Below are 20,502 nucleotides of genomic sequence, written 5' to 3'. Positions count from 1 at the left end.
AATTTTTATTGATTCAAAAGAAAGGAATACAATAGATTTTCAATAGTGGACTTTTTCATGTTTATTAAATGAGTAGGTTTCTTATCTATTTCAAGGGCTTTGTAAACTAAAGATAGGGGAGCATATTCTCTACTAGAATAACAATTTTAGGCATGCTTCCCATGAAGTACTATAAAGTGAGGAGGTCAAACTTAGATGACTTTGTCAAGCATTTTTTGGAAAACTAAAAGCCCCTAGACAGGTTTAATTTTTGTTAGCCTAGTTGTTTGCGTGACTGTTTGTTTTGACATTTCATAGTTGGATTTTCTATGTTTGTCTAGCTTAGGATTTGTTTCTGTCTTTTTTTTTTGAATTTTGAGTGTGAAAACTTGATAGCCTTGGTTGAGATTTGGTATTTTTTGGGACAACTAAGAGTTCGAGATTGTTGGTAGTTGCTAAATATTATGGAACATGTATGTTTTCTTGCCAAATTTTTGCATAACACAGGGATTATGGGTTCATCAGCACTTTATGTTGCACTTGTTTGATACATTGCATTCAAAAGGTAGTCTCCTGTTTTTTTTCAAATATTTCCATACCATGGGTTGGGTTGATGTACGTTTTGCACCATTGTTGAGCACTAGCATGGCATGAAGCCTACTACAGATATATGTAGTAAATCTTAGATGCATGCCCACTTGAGAGAGGACCTTTCATTGAACATGCATAGTTTCTTGCACTCATGATATTTGGGGTATAAATCACAAAGTTAGGAACCTCTAGTTGGATGGGAAAGGTGCTTGGGTGAGTTTGAGGGTCGTGAAGGTTGCCGCCACTTGTGAGATGGGTTGTTTTCCTAGTCAACATCTTGAGGATCATCATTTCTCTTGAGTGACAAACAGATTTTAGGTGGGTAGAGTGGAGTACCATATCTTCTCTTGATAAGTGTTCAGAGGAGAGGATAAGGATCTTAAATAATCAAGGAATTATGTTTTGCATGACACACATGCACATGTAGATAGGCTAGGCACTATTTTCTTCAGTGTATTCATTTTCTTTCATATGGAAGCATCGCGTCATTGGTTGCATGGCATGGATTTGATGCATATTTTCTCAAATCACGTATGTCTGAGCATGGAGCTCATTTTCAAAAAGCATATTCTTTCCAGGACACATTGCATGAAGAAGCAGGTTCATATGAAGAGAATATCTGTTTTGAAGACTCCAAGGATGTGTACATCATATTGGAGTTTATGAAGCATGCGAGGGAGGGATGAAATTCTAGTTTGGTTTGAATACACAAGATACTTAATCAAGTATCTTGTAAATGGAATGGCAAAAACTATTGTTTATGCAAGTGGAGAAGGTGTGCTTGTGGAGGTTGTTAATGGTTCTTGGACATGAGTTTTGCAATGTGGCTAATGCTACATTAGCAATTATTTGAGGTCACAAGCAAAACTTTGATGTTACTATTATTTTTCAAGGGCTAGATGAACTTGATCTAGTAGAACTAGTGGAAGCACTAAAAAGGAGGAATGTCCAACTATCTATGGTAATACGGTTTCTTGACATTCTTCAGCAACTTCAGCATTGCTTTGATGTTGCAAGGGCAAAGTATAATTATGAGAAATGCTTCCAAGGCATGTTTCCCAATAAGTGCAACCATGATCGATTTCTTTTGAAAGACATTTTGACCTCTTGGACATCCCTTTCGATTCGGGCTAGAAGCAAGATCCAAGCCCAAGCTTTTAATTGCTTTTGGAAAATTTATGCAAAGCAGAGATGCATTGCTAATATGCAATGGATACAAGGATTGGGTGTATGTTGAAAGTGTTCTCATAGCAAGGAATCTTAGAATTAATGCAATCAATGTCTTTGAAGAGATGAGAGAGCTGAACCTGCTAATCAAAGCTAGTCAAGCTTTGGGAGTGAGGCCTATTATTGGTGTAAGAGCAAAATTAAACTCAAGACATGGCAGCCATTGGGGTGCAACATCAGGTGACGAAGGGAAATTTGGGTTGACAGTGAATGAGATTGTTAAAGTTTCAATTAGGATGCTGGACTGTTTGCAGCTCCTTCACTTCCATATCGGCTCTCAAATACCCTCTATTTCTACAATCAAGGAGGCGTTGCTTGTGATGTTTGGGGGTGTTGATTTGGGAGGTGGTGAACCGTTGTGAGGAGGACGACGATTCTCTGTGAGATTTTAGGAGACTCCAAGAGGATGTGCATCTTCCCGATTGTTAGAGCACTGTAGTGAAGGATGAGAGCCGGATGGTCCTCTGGATGTGTAAGAGATACTCTGAGGTCGACATTGTAGCTCAGCAGATTTGAAAAGAAGGCATAGAAGCAGGGATAGATCTCGAGACAGAGAAGAAAGTGGAGGTGAGAAAGGTGTGGTTGGAATTGAAGATTTAGCGAAAGTGAGAAGCGGCTTAGGGCGATCAAGACATGATGAAGGCAATGGTTTCTTTGGCGAGAAAGGAAAGAGACACAGGCCAATGAAGTAACAGGGAGGAGAAATGGCTTGGGTTGTGATGGTGGCAATTTTCGATGGGGGCAGAAGAGTCGATGATTCCCTTAAGATGCAGAGAATGGCGACATTATTCGACGGCTAAGATGGCAGCATAGTCTGAAACGCAGGGTGGTTAAAATCATGCTTAAGCTTTAGCTTAAGATTTTAAAGCTTTTGACTTTTGAACGAGTAAAGTCCTAAAGCGTTCTTACAAGTGTTAGACTTTAAAAATGTGACTACAGCTTTTCAATGGAAAGCCAAACGTGTCGAAAGCATAAGCTTTCTTTAAAAAAAACCAAACTCATGTATTGAGAAAACTATATAAAGGAAGGTGTGAGAGGTACTAAGGGTGCTTCACCTTGCATTCAATTGGTCATTTGTGTGAGGAGAGTGGAGGGTTGCACATGTAAGTGTGGAGTCTTGATGTGATGTCTGCAGTGATCAAGAACTTGGCCAAGAGTTGTATCAAGGTTTTTTTCAAGGTACTAGAATGCAATACAATTGTTTTTTATTTCGAAGTGTGAGTTTTCAAACATTACGCAAGGTGTGTGATGCTCTAGTTAAATTGTATTTTTGATATTTTTGAGCTACAAGAGGCATAGTGTGTCATTTGGTTTTGTGTGTGACTTGTGTGGTAACTTTAAAATTTTCCATGTTGGTGTTGATCAACAACAAAGTCAATGACCCTAATTGGCACTCATTAACGTCTCCTTATCGGGTTGTGAGTAAGGTTTGCTCTCGATCACCACTCACGTAACATATCTTTTTTGGTGCCCCCATAGCTGATGAGGAGTGTCAAAAAAGTTGACTTTGTGTGATTTGTGTATTGATTTCTTGTTTGAGATTGTTTTTCAATGGCCAATTCTTTTCTTTAATTTAATGGAAAGAAGGGAGAGGATCCTCAGCGATTCCTCAAAAAATTGAATCTTGGATGTATTATCCAACGAATAAGTTACCCAACCCTGAAACCCCAAATTTTAAAATTTCAATTCTTTGATGAAGGTCAAAATTGGTTCAAAGATTATGAAAAAATGTTTAGAATGAGAAATCCTCCTATTCATATGGAATATGAAGCAACCAAGCAAGCGTTTCTTGATCGTTTTAAGGAAACTGAAACTTCCCATAACCTTTGGAGAAAAATAAGAATTTGTCAGAAAAACGAAGGCTAGACCATAGAATTCTTTGCCCTGGAGTACACCAAACTTTGGGGTTGTTGGAATGCATCTTTAGGCTCAAGTGAGAGAGCACCTGAAATGTTGAAAATTTAACATTTTGTTAAAAATTTATAGGGAGAGGTGAGGAAAAGTTGGAAATTAAGAAACCAAGTACTTTTGAGGAAGCCATATTAACTACCATAGAAAAAGAGAGATTTTTTTTAAAAAAAAGAGAATAATTTAGAATACCTAATTGAAAGGGAAGTGGAACCTACGAGGAAGAAGCTTGGCGGTGAGAGCTATGGCGGATGGAAAGCAAGAGCCAAGACAGAGAGAGGCTCAAAAGTGAGAACTCCAATAACCACAATGTGTGGCCGGGCCTTCCTTTATTCAAACTCTCACTAAAAGAATAAAGAATAAGTGATTGTGATGGGTACTCGCCACCTATAGTGTGCAGTGGCGGGTATTGTCAGTGTAGTAATGCATAGGCGGCTAGGCGGAGGCGCCTTTACCTCCAACAACCTCCTACTTAAAGGCGAATCTACCCTAGTGAGAGAGAAAAAATAAAAAGACAGTACAACATGTACACATGTACAACAAGATGAGGGAAAAAGACGTCATCTCATCCAATGCCCATCAATCTCCTAAGGAAGGCAAAGCACTCGGTAGTGAGACTCTTCTTGAGCAAGTCTGCAAGATTTTGCTCAGTAAGAATCTTGACAAGGTTAACAGACCGGTCCTCAATGACTTCACAAATGAAGTGATACCTTACCTCAATATGTTTCATCTTCGCATGGAAGATCGGATTCTTGGCCAAGATTCTTGGCCAACTAAATGATACTCATAGAATCCGAATGTAGTATAGACATAGCATCTGTCATACCAAGGTTAGCAATCAAACGGCCTAACAAGATAGCCTCCTTGCGAGCCTCTGTGGTTGCAATATATTTGGCCTCTATAGTAGAAAGGGCTGTACACTTCTGCGCCATGGACATCAAAGAGATAGCACCTCTAGCATAAGTGAACATATAGCCAGAAGTGGACTTCCTACTATCTGCATGTCCTGCATAATCAGAGTCAGTGTATCCCACGACTCCTATATCCTAGCAGTCATAACAAATACACATATATACTGTGCCCTTCAGGTACCTCATGATACCCTTCACAGCATCCCAATGTTTCTTGCTAGGTATAGCCGTATAACGTACCAAAACCCCAACTACAAAAGCAATATTTGGACCGGTGGCTATCATGGCATACATAAGATTGCCCATAGCGGATGCATGGGGAATCTTGGCCATTTGAGCCCTCTGTTCATCTATCTGCGGACAATCGGCCTATGAAACCTTCACATGAGAAGGTAATGGACATCCAATAGGCTTAACATCCTGCATACAGAAGTGCTCAAGGACTTTATGAATGTACTCCCTCTGTGACAGATAGAGTAGTCCCAGACATCTATCGAGTGTAATGCGCATACCAAGTATATGAGAGGCATGTCCTAGATATTTCATCTCAAAGCTCTTCTTGAGCTGAGCCTTAAGAGCATCTAGCTCCTCATGAGCTATCCTTGCTAAAAGCATGTCATCCTCCCAAGAGTGATAATTACCCCTATATATAGCCTCATCATAAGTGAGAGGCTCTCCTGCATTTGTAACTAGTACATAATCCATAGAGGGCGCAAAACGGTCAAGAGGTCATCTATCTCTAGTAGAACGCCTCAACCCAGGCTCTGTTGCCTGATCGAAATCCTCTCTAACATCAACATGTTTAGCATCTGGGCCATGAGCATCAGGTGATGCTGTACACTATCTAGCTTGTCGTGGAGGAGACTGAATGGGAGCAGGTGGCTCCTCCTAAAAGATAACTCTACTTACCTCAACCACTTTCTCATGCTGCATATGCATTTTGTTCTCATGAAAGATGACATCATGGCTGTGGATCACTTTCCGCGCATGTGGATCCCACAGACGGTAACCCATCTCTCCTGCATCTCCATAGCCAATGAAAATGCATTTGACACTTTTAGGATCCTCCTTATTGCGTTTGTCCTTGGGCACATGGCAGAATGCCTCACATCCAAAGACACGCAAATTATCATAAAAGTTGGGCTTGCTTGCCCATACCTCCTCTGCAACCTGAAAGTCAATGCTATTGCTAGGTGACCTATTAATGAGATGCATTGCAGTAGTAACTACCTCAACCCAAAAGTGTTGCGGTAATCCAGCCTGGCTAAGTATGCTACGGATCCTTTCTTGAATGGTCCTATTCATGCATTCACTAATACCATTTTGGGGAGGGGTGTAAGGAGCGATCAACTGACGCTTAATACCCTGCTCATCACAAAACTGTTCAAAAGCACGTGATACGTACTCACCCCCATTATCTGACCTTAGGCATTTTAGCCTTTTCCTAGATTGGTCCTCTGTCAATGCAAGCCAACACTGAAATGTGTCTAAGACATCAGATTTTCTCTTTATGGGATAAGCTCAAACCTTACGTGAGTAATCATCTATGAAAGTAACAAAGTACTTTGCCCCACCAAGTGATTGACAGGGCATGGGCCCACATACATCTGAGTGCACAAGAGCCAAGGGCTCACCCATGCGTTTCTTACCAGACTTTTTATGCGTATTTCTAGTTTGCCTACCATACAAACAATTATCACAAGAATCAAAATACAAAGAGTCAAAAGGTGGAATATACTGTAAAGCAAGAAGCATTTTCATTCCTTTAAGAGGCATATGCCCCAAACGAGCATGCCAAAGGGATACATGGGGAATAGAAGCCACAGATAAAGCATGATCTAAGGTAGCTCTAGATACAAGTAAGGGATAGAGGCTACCAGACTTGGCACATCTTGCAAGCACAAGCCTGCCACGAGTAATCTTCCATGTAGAGTCTCCAAAAGACACAAAATACCTTGCATCATCAGGCTATCTAGTTGATATAAGGCTGCAAGTTAACGCAGGTACATGGCATACATCATGCAAAATAAAAGAACTGCCAGAAGGAAACTGTAGCCTAACATCTCCAATGCCCACAATGTCATGAGACTTGTCATCACCAAGACGCACAGAACCAGACATGGTACAATAGGTATGAAACCAATCTCTACAGGGTGTCACATGAAATGACGCACCCAAATCCAAAAGCTAGCACTGCCCATACATAGAATGTATCTAAGAAGTTTGTAAGGCATCGCATGAAGAAGCTCCATGTATGTAATCATCATCTGAATTAGTGGCTTGCATGACATTAGCCTCTTTTATCTTCACACTGGACTTTGCAGGTACAATACTGCGCTCAGAAGACTTTTCATGCACTTCTTCTTTTCCCTTCTCCTTGCGCTTATCATCACGCATTTTATGGCACTGTAGCCTAATATGTCCTGCTTTCCCATAATAATGAGAGGTAAGATTATACTTCCATCCACGGGACTTACTGCGACCACGTGACTTGGACTTGGACTTCTGAAAGTCCTTGCCCTTATGATCATTATCATGCCTACCATGTCTGCCACCTCTAATGGTCAATGCATGTGAAGAGCAAGAAGCATCATTGCTGCTCTTGTTGATTTCCTCAGTCAATAAAGCACTCTCAACATCTTTGATTTTCAGCCCATCAAGCTTATTCTTGCATATGGCAGTACGGAAGACATCCCATGATTTAGGCAATGTGCCAAGCAGAAACAACGAGTGCAAGTTTTCTTTGAACTCAATACCCTGTGATAACAGACTCTTCATGATAGCATGAAACTGAGTGAAATGAGATGAAAGGAAGGTCCCCTCCTTCATGCAAAGGTCCATTAACTGCTTCAGCCAATACATCTATGATGTAGGACTCTGCTGCACATAGAGCTCCTGAATCTTCTTCCATAAATCCCATGCACTCTGATTCTCATATTCAACAACATTATGTTGGACCTCTTTTGAGAGTGACAAAATAATGGTAGACTTGCATAGCTCATCAACTTCCATCAAAACATCATCATCCATATCCTCAGGTTTAACACCCTTGAAATGCAAGGGTTTAATTTGCAATTTCTGCACCAAAACTTGCCATATTTGGGACTTGGTACCATCCAAACTGCAATGTTAAAGAGAGCTATATCTTTCAGATGACCAGCCATACCGTCCCAAATCAAAGCAAAAAGGTAAAATTGAAGGTTGTTGTAACTAGTAGAAAATGCACTAAAACCACTACTAAAATTGACTGAAAGGGTAGATTTCACAAAGAGAAGCACTCATCCACCAAATATGACCAAGACAACATCAAATAGTAAGCATTACCCTCATAGAAGTGCTCAAAATCTGCATATTTTAGCTTGTTGTAATAAATGATAGCAGTATGTAAAACTGTCCCAAAATGAAGCAATCACTGATACATATGTCACTGCAACTGCGAGGTAGCAAGATACATCCAACATGAGTATCCAAGGGCAAGAAGGTACCAAGAAATGGCAAACCAATCACGTGTCAGGCAAGAGACATCTCAGAGGTCTAGAAGTCATGCATGTAATGGGTCTCGAGGTAAGAGAAGAGACTAAGCACAAGCACAACTGATAGAGCAAGAAGCTCAATACATAACTATCCAAGATGCATACAAAACTGACAAACCTGTGACAAAGATAGGTGCCTACCCCAATAGGCGTAGCAAGTCAGCCCACTATAGACTAACTGCAAACATGAAGCTCTCAAGAGAGCAAATGCATATAATTGTCCCACAAGCTCAAGCTCAAGTGTAAACAAGACTTTGTGTACATCCAAATATACCAAGAGGCTCCCACTAGAAGTAAAGTCAGATGCAAAGAGAGCAAGCAACGCTCTGATACATCAAATACATAGCATCAGACATGCCAAATCCCAGTAGGGTACATCCGAAGCATGAATTCCAAGCTATCTCAGATCCGTAAAGCATAAGCCGAAAAGCATTTAAAGAGCATGTAACTGACAACCAAATTTAATCCCTAGTAGATCCAAAATGCTCAAATACATTTGAAGATGAAGCCCCAAGTAACTGTCAAGCATGGGCAAACCAAGTGGCATCCATATCTGACCAAAGCATAAATGCAAGAAGCCTAAGTGTCAAGTAGTGACAATAGGTATAAACCGGTCCAAAGCATGCCAACTGCAGCTAAATGCCAGTGACAATAACCAAGACAAAGTCTATTCCAAGCTCAAAAGCATTCTAGAACCAAGAAGAAGCATTTGAAAACCTCCAAATACATCAGTATGATAATTCAAACCTCTAGTAAGCACCCCGTATCCATGAACCAATGCATACACCAAGTAAATTAGCTTCAACCCACTGTATTACAACAAGCAATTCACTGTTAAATGAAGCTCAAACGATGCTCAAATCTGCTCCAAATCAGTCCCAAAGTATAGACATAGCGTCCCATAACATTCGGGCATCATCGGGCATCAATAGGCATCAAACGGGCAATGCCAAGAAGCATCAAACAATAAATGTCAAGTACTGCCTTGTTTTGACAATCTTGGGATGGTGTATACAGCAAGGGCTGAAGGGGGAAGCACTCCAATCGATCATCAGGAGGCAAGCACTAATGAAGAGGAGTCCGAGAAGGTTGCCAAGAGTGCCGGGAAGTCAAGAGGAAGAGCAGGGAAATGCCATGAGCAGGTGAGCCCAACCCCCTAAAAATGTGCCAAAATTTGCGATGACTGTTCTTGGGAGCCGGGGGGTCTTCAATAGTCCTCGGGGCACTTGGAAAAGTTGAGGGGGCTCTAATGCAGCTTGGGAAGAAGCCAATGAAGGTCTGGAAGCTCGGGGAGAAGGTGAGAGATCAAAACATACTTGCAAATGAAGGTGCCATGGCTGCCATTGAAGCTTGGGTTGAAGCTCTTCAAATCCGGGTTGAAGAGAATGACGGAAAAGCTCCAATGCCTTTGTTGTGATACCAGTTGAAAGGGAAGTGGAACGTAGGAGGAAGAAGCTTGGCTTTGAGAGCTATGGCCGATGGAGAACAAGAGCCAAGAGAGAGAGAGAGACTCAAAAGTGGGAACTCCAACAACCACAATGTGTGGCCGGGCCTTCCTTTATTCAAACTGCCATTGACAATTAGCATTGAAGGTTGAGGATCAATTGTCAAGTCAACTGCAAAATATGAGACTAGGAGCTTTGAGAGGAAGATCTTGGGGAAGAGGAATTGGAGAATTAGGAAAATCTAGGAAGTGGAAGAGGAAATGGGAGAGGATAATTTCAAAGATAGATGAATGATGTTTCTCTTGTGGAGAGTTAGATCATATGAGCACACATTATCCTTATCCACCTAGAGCAATGGGGGATATGCATAATGATTTTGGGATAGAAATAAAAAGAGATTCTACTTCACAAGATCCTAGGTTGAATAAAGAGGAGAAACAAAAAAATGCCATTAATTTTATTCTTCTAGAAAATCAAAATCAAGAAAATAAAAGTGTTGATGTAATGACTTCAATTAAAAGAACAAGAGATACTGAGAGAGATGAACGTAAAACTAGTAAGGCTGGTGAGGAAAGAGGAAGAAAAAAAAGAAAGGAGAGAAGAGAGAATAAAATAAGTTGCGAGTGTCTAGAAAACACTATCATGCTATACTATTGGTATTCCATTGGAGGAAGGAGAAAGTAACTACGACCTTAAAAGGGATATGATGGGTAAGAAAGCTAAAATATCTTTTGCTCATTTGATGGAGTTGTGCCCTAAGATGAGAGGACAATGGAAGAAATTAGTAAATCCAAAGTATAAGGATAAAAAGAAAGGGACAATGAGAGTTTTGAGAGTTGAAGAGTTGCTTGATATTTTTCCTATTGTTGATGCTTCGCATAAGAATCAAAACATAGGTAAAGCATATATTAATGGAGGAGCACAAATCAGTGTGATTACTTAGGCTTGTACGGAGCAGTTTGGACTTTGAATTATCAAAGGGTCTAAGTTTTGAATCAGGCTTACTAATCATGCTAGAGTCAAGTTCTTAGGTATCATTCAAAATTTGGAAGTGAAGGTTTATGGCGTGTCTATGAAATTTGATTTTCATGTTATGCGAGCAGGGTTGGGAGCTTTCCCTCTTATACTGGGTAGACCTTGGCTTAGGAAAGAAAGAGCAATTCAAGATTGGGGGAAAGGAATCATAACAATTTATGATTGTAGAGTAGTAGCAAAGAAATTTGACATGTCGTCAAGGAAGGAATTGGTGAATAAGGATGATAGTGAAGAAGAACATGATGAAGAGAGTGATAGCTTTGAGGAGGAAGATGATACTGAGGATGAGAGTTAAGAGAGTGATTCTAATTGGGAAGTTTCATCTATTGTAGTTGAGTTAGTTAATCTTGAAGGAGAAGAAGAGAGAATTAAGGAGGATTTCTCAAGTTTGTTAGAAGACCATGAGGGGAGGCCTTCAAATTTGTAAGATTGATTGATGAAGTTAAGGGTTCAAAATTGTTGCCTAATGAGGTTTTGACTCATGTTGTGATTTGGATGTTGTTGGTGTTGTTTGTGAATTTAATGAGTCTTGTGAGATGGTTGTTGATGGTTTGAGTAGCCTTGGAGAGGCTTTTGTTTCTGATGTTTTGAGTAGACCTAACCTCATGCTTCTTGATAGTTGTGTGGATGATTGTTTGGTTAATTTAGGCAACATTGATGAAGAGAAAACTTAATCTAATAGTCTTGTGGTTTCTTTGAGTTCTCTTAGTGTTTGTGATGATGATTGTGATGATTCTGATTGGGTTTTTGAGGAGGAGAGTGACATTGATGAGGATGTGAGAGAAAATTTGATTAAGGCTATGGAAAGGATTTAAAATTTGAGGGAAAAGAGATCTAACACTCAAGGTAAACAGTTTGAAATGAATAATGAGGTTGTAGTTGAAGAGAATTGGACAATTGGGTGTTTGGATTAGAACAATGACTCAAATGAGTTGCCTGATTTTGTTGAAGTTTCTTGTGAAAATTTGTCTCACATTGATTGTGAGAATGAAATGAAAAAAAGTTGACGATTGTGTTTATGGAATTGAAGAGTTGGAGTCCTTTTTTTTTAAAGAGATGAAGTCTTGGTGTTTGGGTGAGTGTCTTAGAGAGATTCCTTATTTTGATGAGTTTTAGTTTGTTGTGAATAATGATGTGTTTGGATGTTTTGTGGTGCTAGAAGATGTTTTTCTAGTTTTCTCTAAGATTTTTGCAATATTTTCGGATGGAATGGATTATGGAAACATAGAAAGGTTATAACCTCATTTCAAAATCCTAGATTTGTTATATTTTCCTCTTGGGAGGATGGGAGGGGAACGAGGATTGTTGGGGATGATGAGATCTTTTGTATTGATAGTGTAAGTTGTTTTGAGAACTTTGGATTTGAAAATTTTGAGGATTTTAAAAAGACAATTGTGGATAACTTTTGTGTGTTCTCTGAGGAGATATTTGAGAATGATATACCATGTATATTTCTAATTTTTGAGTTTGAAGAACTCAGGGATGGAGTGTTGGATCTGACTTTTGATTGGCTCATAAATGTTGCATTGTTTTATGAAAGCAACTACTACACATAAATGTTTGCAGACTAGGGGGAGGAATAAATATGTCAAGCATTTTTTTGAAAAATAAAGGAGTTAAAAGAGTGCAAATATTCTAGGAAGATGACATTAATAAGGCCAATATTTAAAAAATAATGCAACAAAAAGGGGGAAAATAGCAAACCATGCTACGCTAAAACTAAAAAATGAATGCTTTCCAAAGAGCAACAAGCAAAAATATGATGAGCATGATATGTTCCTTCTTCCCTCTCTGTTCCCCAAAAATTTATACAAATCACTCTCCTTGTTTAATGTGCACTTTAATATTTAAACAAGCCGCTCATGCCTCTTCTCTCTTAAAGTATGTTCACATTATCCCTCCCTTCCTAGCCTCTTATTCTAAGCCCTCATTTTTGCCTATAGTTCCTAGAGGTTATCAAAAGGTCTAAGCACCCAAGAAATTTGTGGAGGTTGCTATAGTCATGATCTACCCTTGATCAACAACAAACTTGGATCTAAAGGCTTATTCACACACTCTTGTAAAAGCCAACTTTCAAATAATATTTCTATGGTTCCCAAGAGAAATAAAGCAGTTGTGGAAGCTCTTGCTGTTTACAAATAGGTTGCTGATTGTGAGGCTCAAAATGAGGACAACATTTCTTTTTCTCACTCTAAATTGTTTTTCCATTCTCGTTACAAAATTTTAACTTCTCAAAAGTGTTTTTCTCTATTTTCTTACATCTAGGGTCTAATGCACTCTCGAGAGTCTCTAGATGTTGGATTAGTATGTTGTAAAATGCATTCACTAACACATCTATTCAGTACATCATTTGGAGTGAAATTGTTTGATGCTAAAGTTTTGAGCTTTCCCTTGTGGTTGACATGTGTTACAAGTGTTCTTGTTACATTCTTTTTAAAGGAGTTGGCATTCAAGCTTGTGAATTGATACTTTGAAGAATGTTGCTACCTTATAATAGATGCATTTTTAGAAGATATTTTCATTGTTTGTAGAAAATGCATGATTATTTAAATTCTTAAGTAAAGGAGTGTGTGCTCTACATCACATTTTCTCAATCATCCATTCATGATTGATGATAAGACTAGTGTTCGCAAGTACCAACCTCATAGATATTTCACTGAAAGATACATTAATAGTGATAGTACAGGTGAAAGGGAGCATTTATCAACTACTCACATGGTAGCTATGCTCATGCTTCCATGAATACATAATTACAATCCTTTTCACATTTGTGTAAGTGAGTGTACATGATTGAGACATAAAGTACATGATGGAGCAATTAATTCATACAAGATTGTGACACAAAGTAAATATTTGTTAATTAAATTTACCTAGCTGAGATGAGAAGCACACAATGTAACAAATCACTCGTACAAGATTGAGGCAAAAAGTACACAATGGAACAATTGGTCATAGTCTTGACTATACCATAACTAAACATTAGCTAAAAGCCAGGAGAACAAAAGTTGCACAAGAGAGAAAAATAGGGACAAGAGTGCATGAAAAGAGAATAGATGTGATCGCCCTCCATATATGAGTGTATATCTCCCTCATGTATGAATTTATGTGTTTATATATCTCAGTTTTTGTTCTAAAAAATCATTAAAAGCATCATTCTGGATTTTGTTATCCTTATACAAATGATATGTTTTTGTCTAATAATTTTCTAACACTTAACCAGTAAGTCTAACCTTACAAAATATTTGTCTTTTTCTTAGGCCTTAGTGTAAAGTGTAGATAAATAATAAACATATTTAAGCATTAGTGTAAAAAAAATTTCATATGATAAAAATACCCATACACTACTAAAAATAAGTAACTTTTTCTAGGGATTGTAAATTTGGCAAGCATCACATATGAAACACATATTATAGGTAAGAGATAATAATTAAAAACAAACATAGTGTAAGCCATGCAAAAAGTATCATGCTTATATGACACAATTTAGGATGTACAAAAATTGAAAATCGATGGTTAAGCAATGCTTGTGAATGTTTGCCATATAAGTGACACTTTTGGTTAAAAATTTTGCCTTGAGCAAATGTTTCACCTTTTGTTTTATTTTTGGTTGATTCTGTATCCTCTCTCTCTCTCTCTCCCCCCTCATTAGATAGCAAACAGTAGACAACAAAGACATCACGAGGAGTAGTAGTTCTCCCCCTTTGGCAAGTGCCATCATGAGAAGTCTAGTGGTACCCGTAAGTATTCTTCTCTATCATATCCCTCATATTTGGTATCATACATGATTAAGAGATTTGGAATAAATATTATATTGCATGTTCTCAAATCAATGGGGGTATGGATTTTCTAGTTCACAAAAACGTTTTGCTTGTTGAGAAGATTTCACTCCTTCCTTTCACATCTTAGTGTATTAACTTTTCACATATGGCATGCACTTAAAACTCCTTTCGTTAGCAAAGAAATAAACCATGATTGTTACCCTTGTAAAGGATAGGAGCTACAATATTGTGTCACTAATGCTCACAAACTTAGGCCTCATTTTTGAAAAAATAAGCAAGGCCCATCATTTTGAAAAAAAGTAGGAGAAGATGTTTAGTATCCAAAACACTTACCCTAATTTTGACTCTTGAAATGAACTTGGAGGATAGAATGATGATAAGGGATTTATGATAACCACAAATTATGATAATTAATAGGAAAAAAGGCACAATAGGTAATGGATATTGATAAATAAGAAACAAGGATAGGAAGAAGAGGAGGGATGACTCTACACCTTTGGCATGGATAGATAAGAGTGACATACCTATATGAAGATGCTTTATATCCCTAACCATGGGGAGATTAAAGATCTAGAGCATCTCCATACAAACTTCACATTAACATATCAATGTCAAAGCTCCAAATTAAAAAAAACTCATTTCTATCTTCATTATCACTATCCTTGAACTTGTCTCCATTATGTAAGCATACTTTGTCAAAGTAGGAGCCAACTACCATAGTAGGGACACTGAAGTCTGGTCTAATTTTAACAACCATTGGTTGTTCTCATAGCAACCTATAAGGATCTTCAAAAGAAACACCAAAAGGGCATTGATACTCATTAGACCGTTACTTGTATATGATGTATTTAGAGAAGATGTACTTTTCACAATAGTAATAAAAATCATTTTATGTCTAGAGAAATTCAAGAGAATAGGATATTGTATTAGCGTAGATGCGGTTAATCATGTCTAAAAAATGTGTATGAGGTTGTTGCAAACTTTCAAATTAATATAATTGCCAATTTAAACATGAAATGCATAGCAAATATTTTTCATTCTACTTGTTTATTCAAACTAGTTATAGGAAGATTTTTATGTGGATATCTATATCAATTTGCATAAATATATTCAATTTCAATCTAGGTAGTAGATCAACATCATTATCACTTAAAACTTTGTTAACTGGATATCCTGTAAGTAGCACAAAGCCCATGAAATTACAAATGGGAGGAGGGGACTATAAAGTTTAACCACCAAAGGATTTTCCCCCTTTAATTTAGAAGGGTAGAAAGGGAAGATCCAACTTTGAATCAAATAAAAACCTTGGCATTAAATGTACATATAATATTTAGGTCCATATCATGTCATAGAAGATTATGATGTAATGCAAACTCACCAAAAAACAAAGTTAATAATTTCATGTTAGACTGACAAGTAGTGGTACGGTGGGAATAATGTGAAGTGGATATTTATGCCAATGCCAATTTCTAAACTCAATATATGGAGCATTTTATAGACTCATAACATTCTATCCATGACCAAAGGTTTTTGATAGTGCTATGAACATTGTCCTATAGGCAGGGCTTGAAAAACCAGCAAGGTAAGATTTTTCTTGTAAGATTTTTCTTTTAGACTACCATTGTCTAAGGGTTTTGAAAGCAAAGTCGCAGCCACAGAGGTTCTTGAGAAATTCCAAGATAGAAGATTAATCAAGCGAGTTCACGTTATGCAGGAAAACCTGTGCGTTCTCTAGGCTCTTACATCTAGCATACATGTCAACAAGAGCACCTCCAACGAAAAGATCCAACTCCAAGCTACTATCAAGAATATGATTATCAATAAACATCCCATGGGATCATGCTGCTATGATGGAGCATAATTTAAGGATAGTCACAAACAGATATTTGTTTTCATTCATACAAGAATCATACATCTGCCAATACAATCGCATAGCTTACTCCTCTCGTCCAAACTGCACATGAGCTTAAATAATTGCAGTCTAGGTGAAGACATTTTGTTGTTGAATATGCCAAAATATATAAAGTGCTTCCAACAAACTATAAGTAGATCTTTCTTTTCTATACAACCCTGTATAAGGCAAAATGCAATACTAGAAGAAACATTATGCCCTTGCTGGACCATGTAGTCCGCAGATTGCAATGCATAAGAGAGTTGTCCTTCTTGGCAGTGTTTCCTGATAGCATTTCCAAACATTGGTACTTCATTCTTTACTACTGATGGCCTTTACATTACTCAGAGCCAATTTATTGACATGGCTAATTTCTTTTGTGTTCAACTATGTGAGTTTTGCAACCTTCTCTCATTTTGGGGTTACATGATCCTTAGTCTTTTCTTTACCTATCTGAATGGCCAGGTTCTCTAGCCCCTTTGCCTTTGTTCCTTTACACCTTTGAGTGGCTTTTGTCTGGGTTGGGCTTCTACCTTTTTCTTTTCTTTGCCTATTTTTGGCACCTCAGCTGGCTCTAGCTCCTTTCTCTTGCCACTGGTGCTGACTTGTGTCCCTATTGTTGCTGATTCATACAATGCTTTCCAGATTGGGCACAAATATACAACTTTTGGTTTTCCTCCTTTATTACTACCATTTGGTTGATGATGGCCCTCTCGAAAATCTTGGCAAAATTACATTTGCCTCCCGCCAACACCCTGTGGTGGTTGCTTCCATGAATGCCTATTTTGATAGATGCTTATCATCCTTTTTCAGGCATTCCACCTGGGCTACGAATTTCATTAGTTTGTTCTAATCTGCCAGTGCCATGGTGGGTATTCTATGGGCTCCATGATTGAGCAGGATCTTGACAATGTCTGTTTGACCTGCTACCACTGCACAGTGAAGAGAGGTATAGCCTACAACACCTTTGCTTAATATGTCAGCACCTTCTTGAAGGAGATTGCAAATAGCAACTGTATAACCCTTGAATGCAGCACAATAAAGAGCAGTCCATCCATGTTGCAATGCGGATCAAAAGCCTTAACCCTGCCAAGCTGCTTCTTGTTGTTCCAGCAATTAATTAACTCCTGTGTATTGTTTTTCACGCTTGCTGTCAACACTGAAAGAGGACATGTGCTGAATTCAGCCTCCTTCTCGGTTACGTTAGATTTTCCTTACTCTCGGGTATGCCTCACATTCCAATTTCTTTTGCAAGATACCACATTTTCTGCTGCCCTGTCAAACATTGCCTCCCTTAGATGGAACAAACACAAGCTTCAATTTCTCTGGTCCCTTGATCACAGTATCAATAGCTCTAAGAGGCGACTTCTTCTCTAATGCCACAGCCATGGAAGCTTCTGCCAAACTGCGATTTGAATCATCAGTATTATACATACTCAAGGCCACTCCACTAGCTCCCTCCAAATAAAAAAAAAACCTCCCACGACTCTGTCTGCCTCTGATTCACAACACGATCCGTAGCCAGTATTATCATGCCCATGCTTTTTCTTCTCCAGGCCAGATTTACTGCGCTCCAAAAAGCGGCCTCTTTCTTCTACCAGAAAAGCGGCCCCTTCTCTGAAAAGCAATAGATACATATTTTAGCCATTTTAGACATCACAGAGTGCAAAGACTCGTGAAGTGCTTTCGGGCACCATAGCTATTGCAGCAAACACAGGAACCCTTAAATTTGGACATTTAGCATAAAACACTAATCCTTGAGCATGGCTCTGATATAATGCACCATTGTCAACTAAATCTGACAACATCCACCATCCTTCCTGATTTTTCATCTCACCAAGGAATTTCTCACAGTCATCACTGCTCTCCTTATCCTCAAAAACAGAAGAAATATATGTCTCTAATTTGCCAACGTTCTTTGCTTCTGCTGACGGTTTTTCGTCCGCATTGTCCAGCAATGTACTTATGTGAGAGGACAACTCTTCTTTATCCCTTCCTGTATTAGTTTGTGTAGAGCTCTCTTGAAGGTTTAGTGGCAGATCGAGGACAGGTTCAAGAAATTGCATTGTATTCCCACTGGGAGGGATTGAATATTCTGTCTCCCCATGAGATACTGGACTTGCATAATTGTTATTTGGCTTTGAGCAGTTACAATCCTTGCTCACAGATCCTCCACCACTCTGTTCAGCAAGTCCTACATTCATCACTTGGCATCTTACATCTGTTCCACATTTTCACAATTTGTTGGTGAAGCACCTTCCATAACACCTTTGACACCAATAAGGGTAAGATTGTTTTGCTGCTACCGCCTGCATCTGTATTCTTTGTCACAGCTGAGATCACACAGGAAGATTTTAAACCTTTCTGCAAAGCAGCACTCAAAATCTCCTCAGACCGCATCCTCTTCACATCTGACCCATTAGTCTGCCCTTCTCCACTTTACTGCCCACGCAGAACAAAAATGCAAACACAAGGAGTAAGTATGTACAAAGTAACAAATGTCACACACATAACTTTTTGGTGGATTTCACACCTTGGATGCGCAGCAATACGACATCCACCCCCTCTAATCTTGCGCATCCTCCGGATGGGCCAACTACTCATGATCGTTATCATCAAGATCCACAAACAGATCAATCTCTTCATTGTGCATTTCCGGTATATCAATAAGATTATCTATCATATCATCTATCTCTTCCATTGGAGTTTCTTCTCGTTGCTCTTCTCTTGCAAATTCTTCCAATGCATAATCCTCATCATCTCTTTTCTTGAAAATCTTGATTCTTTTTCCAGCTATATGCACTCTAAGCACTGTCCCATCCAATTCTGTCAACTCATATGTTGCATTATCAAAGACATGTCTGACTCTGTACTGCCCAAACCATCTTTTCAACATCTTCCAAAGAATCTGCAGTAACTTCCTCAATTTTCGCATGGCTCTAGTGTGACACTCATCCCAAAATAATTTCTGCCCCTTTTGAAACAACTGATATAAACAATCTGCTATGTGTGCAAAATGGGGTATCCAAATCATATAAAACACACATACTCCAATGAATCTCCGTACCTCTGAAGTGGTAAAACAATACTCTATAATCTTGCCTATAGAATCCACCTTCTTATCCACAGTCTTGTATTTCGTGTCAACCCTGGCTTCATTATGATCCTCTGCATTACTCAAATCTTGCTGTAAATCAGCAATTCTACACTCTGGTGGGGCTGAATATCCTCAACCCTCTGCTCTATGGACTGCATAGGAATAGCCCTAAACTCTGGATGCTGAAATATTTCAGCAGTAAACTCTGTTGGCTGAAAGTTTTCAGCCCTCTGTGTCTATGTAAGCTGATCATGATCAGCCGAAAACTCTGTTTGCTGAATTTCTTCAGCACTCAACACTTTTTGCTGAGTCACCTCAGCCTCTGACTCTATCTGTGACACAAAATCTGCAATTTCATGAAACATGTCTAGGGATTGCACTAATACATTACTGTGACAACTCTACATATCAGTTTTCAGCATATTTTCCATCTCTATCATCGTATCTGCACAAATCATACTGTCATACATCCCATCTATATGCTCATCATCCTCTAAAATTCTTGCATTTTTCAAAATTTTCTCGTTCCTGCATATGTACTGCCTGGCAGCTCTAGGCAACTTAGAAGTCTTTTGATAACTCATTGAACTGTTTGTTGAAATCCCAACAAAACGGGAGGAGAAAACATTACTGCTAGGAGGCGAGAACTCCAATCTCCTCTGCTCTATACCACCGTCGTCTCGCGAAACGGCGGTACCTAATGAAAACCCGAATCCCTCACAGTGGGCAAAGGTCCATCTCTAAGAGTATCCCTGTTTCTAACATGGTTCACACACAGAGTCATAAACTGAACTGCTCTCATACCATATTTGTTGCGAATCCGTGCATGAGCAGATCCATCATCCATTACCTTTGTTTCCATGCGCATCTCTGTGATTAATGACTATCCAAGAATTATGGGATAACAGCATGAATCCTGCACAAAGAACTAGGACAAGCAGCGTACAAATCACCTACAGTGTTGGCAGCTCTCATACGCCACCCATGCTCTACATCCATAGGCCATCTATTACTCTCATAAACTCCATGAACTATGAGATTAATCTCTGAACCATGATCCACCAAAGAAACATAGGGCACCTGTTTCTCTCCAATTTTTACCATCG

This window comes from Lygodium microphyllum, chromosome 27 (assembly GCF_053477565.2).
Source record: "Lygodium microphyllum isolate KBCC chromosome 27, Lygodium_microphyllum_v1.1.10, whole genome shotgun sequence".
Taxonomy (NCBI): domain Eukaryota; kingdom Viridiplantae; phylum Streptophyta; class Polypodiopsida; order Schizaeales; family Lygodiaceae; genus Lygodium; species Lygodium microphyllum.
Note: the sequence above shows the minus strand (reverse complement) of the source record.